The 4,222-nt window shown below is 35.8% G+C and overlaps 1 pseudogene; it reads left to right on the top strand.

The window, feature by feature from the left end:
- Nucleotides 1–680: 680 nt before the first annotated feature.
- Nucleotides 681–1,590, top strand: LOC116110628 (annotated as a pseudogene).
- Nucleotides 1,591–4,222: the final 2,632 nt, after the last annotated feature.

The following is a 4,222-nucleotide window of genomic DNA, read 5'->3' as shown; positions in this document are numbered from 1 at the left end:
AGTTTTATTTAAAAGATAGAGTCAGCCATAAAATAATAGAAGGCAACCAAATTGTTAAATACTAAACTATTAAGCCTGGTATATTCTATTATTATATGTTACGGAACATGTTTTATTAAGGCTATAATTAGTACGTCATTTAATTTAACACTAGATTTGTCTTTTAAACAAAACCTTCCAATTTAAAAAAAAAACATTAAGATTATGAAGTTAGCTATATATATCTGAACCACGTCATAGTTTTGCAGAACGTACAAGATAGTTTTTCAGAAAGACTACCTTCACGGCCCCGGCATGGGATGAACAAGCCGAATCCCACTTTGAAGGTGCTTATTTCAGCAAATCTCGTCACATTCATCAGCAAAAATCACCTTAAATATATAGTTAAAGAAAAAAGAAAATCTGAGCTGGCAATACATGGAAGAAAAAGGTATCTGACTAGTTCAAACACAGATTTGTGTGTGATTTTATTTTTATATAATAGGACACACGAGCATTTGTCTTCTTTGAACAACCGCGTGGAAGTTTCCACCAATCCCATCCCTCAAAATTTTCTCATTTCACTCGGCTAACCTTTCACTCGCATTTCTCTTCTTATACTCAGTATGCAAAGCACCTCTCTCTCTCTCTCTCTCTATGTTTATATATATATATATATATATATATTTATAACCACTTAACAAACACCAACAAATGGAGGATCTACCACCTGGTTTTCGGTTTTATCCAACCGAAGAGGAGTTAGTCTCCTTCTATCTACTCAACCAGCTTGAAGGACAGAAACAGGAGCTGCACTTTGTCATTCCGGTTATCAACCTTTACGACGTGGAGCCATGGCAGCTTCCAAGTACAAATAACTCCTGCTAATACTTTCTGTTCTCTTCTTTTATGTTGCAGTAAGCAATTTTCAATTTTGACATGTGCATGCAGAGCTTGCTGGAGGCCATGTCAAGAAGACATGAGCAGTGGTTTTTCTCACGCCAAGACAAGAGAGGGAAGCAAGGGGTGGGAGACCCAGCAGGACTACCGCGTCTGGGTACTGGAAGGAAACGGGTTCTCCTAATTATGTTTACCCTCTGATAACGAGTAATTGGAGTGAAGAAGACAATGGTTTTCTATAAGGGAAAGGCATCAACTGGGAGAAAAAAACCATGGAAAATGAAACGAATATAGAGCCATTGAAGGAGGAGCCAATCCATCTAGGGATGCTATTCCAAGGGTAAATATAAACTTACAGCTATCAGTTGCGAAATATTCGTGTATCTTCCATCTCTACCTTTGCTTGTTCACCCTCTTGAATGTAGCTACGGCATGAATTCAGTTTGTGTCGAGTCATTGTGGTATCAGGAAGCTTCGAGCATTTGATAGACGCCATTAGAAACTTCAGTAGAGAGACACGACCTCCTGGTGAGGGCTACAACATCAACTCAGGATACCACAATGGTAGCAAGGACAAGCTCACCAGAAACTTCCTACTCCGGAGAAGACAATATGATCTCCCGGGGACTACAGGAGATACCAGTTGGAGGATGGTTGATAATACTAGAACCACCTCTATTGGACTGGGAACAGCTGAATTGGCTTGATTAATCCATTGGTGGTCTCTGCAGCCTGCAAACACGCCCCTTTCCACTTTGTGTTAAGCGTCTTCTTAACTAGAACGCACAACCAAAAGAGGATAGTACCATTCTATGTAGCATAGAATATAATTTTTTTTTTTTTTTTTCTCGATGAGGTCAAGATATAATAATAAGGCAGATGTAGAATTTTTATAATATGTCAACAATGTTGTTCTGTGAAAGAAATGAGTCTAGGGCTTTTAGAAGTAATGAAAACTGTGGTCTGTAAACCAAGTCATTGGACCGTCGTTTGGCCAGTTCCGCCCTGTAAGGAGTTTTAAGATACATTTGTAGGAATCATTCGACTTAATTCAGAATTCACTATTCGAGTCTCCAGTATTTCCAAACTGTGAGCCAATTCTGTGTAAGTTCAAAGAAAAAATATTGACATAAAACAAGGGCTTTAAAGGAAAATAATACACTCAAAATATATTGCATGAATGACAATGAAAACCAAAGAGGAAAAAATCAAAACTTCTACAGTCAAAGCATTACAAGTTACATGCTGTGGAAATGCAATCGTTTGATTCATGATGATGCATTATGTTGACTACTGCGGTTTTAAAAACATTCTGCTTAGCGGTGGAAAAATCTGAGGCACTAAAGAATTAAATTCTTGACTTCACTTCAATTACATGTCAATGGTACATCAAAGTGTTTGACAGAATATGCGTTTTCCAAATTCAATATGCTGTGATTCAATGGTCACTTTAGTCGTTCCTGCAGTTCTCAAAATCTTAAACCAACCAAGCTGGTCAAGAGCAAATTATGAACTTGAAAAGATTCTACGTTAAGAAAAGTAATAGTTGTGGTCTGAAAAAAAAAACAGAACCATTGCACCTGTCACTTCGGTAAAGAAACAAAAATTGATAACTAGCTCACACTATTTACAGAACAAGGGCTAATGATGAAAACAAGTAAACCAGCGCTGCAGGTCAACTCAAGGTGGTGCAGACTATCCAATATAAGCCAAATCCCGCATTTCGATATCTTTCTAGGCGAGACTGACTTGATCTGATATTACTTACAGTAGACCAGATTGATATGAACTGATGAAGACTAAAGTATAAAAAGTTTTGCTATATCTATTGACCATAATTACCAAAATCTACTCCATCGACATAATGAGTGACAGCATGGTCATGGGAACTGCTAAAAAATCAACCAATCCTTACCCAAAAGAAGACCTTCTGTAAAAATTTAGCTGTTCAGAATACTGAAATTTGCAACTAGTCAGATCATCACGAAGGACACCCAGACAGTAAAGATGATTTCCATATAGCATTGAGCTGGTTGATTCCAGCAATAGGTTAAGATTACCAATCATCTGAAGTTAAGAGTTCTGAAAAAAGGCCTTCAGGGTATATGCAAATGAATTTAAATTAATATAAACTTAATAGGTGCAGGTTGTTTCAGTTCCCTAAAATTTAGTCTGCTAGGAACTCTAACTCAAAATAAAAACACTGACAAAAAATCATAAGCCTTCCAAATAAATCTAATTGAGGGGAGGAATAGCAATCCAATCTAAGGATTTGAATTCTCTATTACTAATTAGAGAACAGAGACAAATATTATAAAACCATTAATAATTTAGATCAGTATAATATCTACATACATCCTGTGTTGATTAGGAATCAAATAGAAAGAAAGTCCAATATAAGAACCCAAGTAAACATCATTAGCAGCTTTATTATAACCAAAAACCATCGTTAACACCACTAATTAAAAAAGAATATTTAAAAGCAAGTAGTCATAATATTATATAGAAAGAAAGTCGACGAGTATATCAATTATGTGAAAGATATGTATGCGCCAAAGAAAAAATTCAATCATAGGGTAGCAGCATATTATGAAAAGAAAAAGTTGTCAATCTTGGTTCAATGTAAGAACTAGAAGCCATGCTCAACGAAGATCCAGTGGTCTAACAAATTAAGGAAAAACAAAAATAATCATATAAAGCATAGTGTTTAAACAAGTGGGAGAAGATGGATTAATGGGTCAACATTGCTTGGATTGGATTCATCTACCATTTCTAATGACACTTGTTCTAGGGAACCAATGGAAGTCAAATAGATTATGTGCTGCTGCTGCGTTAAAACCTACAAAAAGATAGTGCTGTGTAAATTACCATTGTTTATTTATTTACATGAGAGGTCAATTCTTAAAGAGTAAATTGCATTGCATGATGCTACAGAATGCGGTTTGAATAATAATAAAAGATACAACAGATACTTATCCAATATTCTATTTTACTTGTTCCAAAAAAACCTTTCAGAGAGACAAGCTCCACTTGAAAAATGTGCTAGATATATCAGAAAAATTTATCTCGTGCTTAACACTTCCAGCCCTTGCTTATACAAGTAGCTCTGAAGGGGATTCTAAAGTTCAAGAAAGCTGTCACCAACCTGAGCATATAGTTGATTAAATCTTAAGATGTAGTTTATAGCTACTAAATCATGAATACTACTTCTTTCAAAAACTGACTTCCCATACAAGTCCTAAATTAACCTTCTGTGACTTTGTGCAGTTCTAATGGTATAGATGAGCCTCTAAACATTAGTCTACACATAAGCTTGTTATGCTAAAGAGCATTCCATTATCGG

Source organism: Pistacia vera, unplaced genomic scaffold (genome assembly GCF_008641045.1).
Source record: "Pistacia vera cultivar Batoury unplaced genomic scaffold, PisVer_v2 Contig609, whole genome shotgun sequence".
Classification (NCBI taxonomy): Eukaryota; Viridiplantae; Streptophyta; class Magnoliopsida; order Sapindales; family Anacardiaceae; genus Pistacia; species Pistacia vera.
Note: the sequence above shows the minus strand (reverse complement) of the source record. Positions and strands in the feature narration are given on the sequence as shown.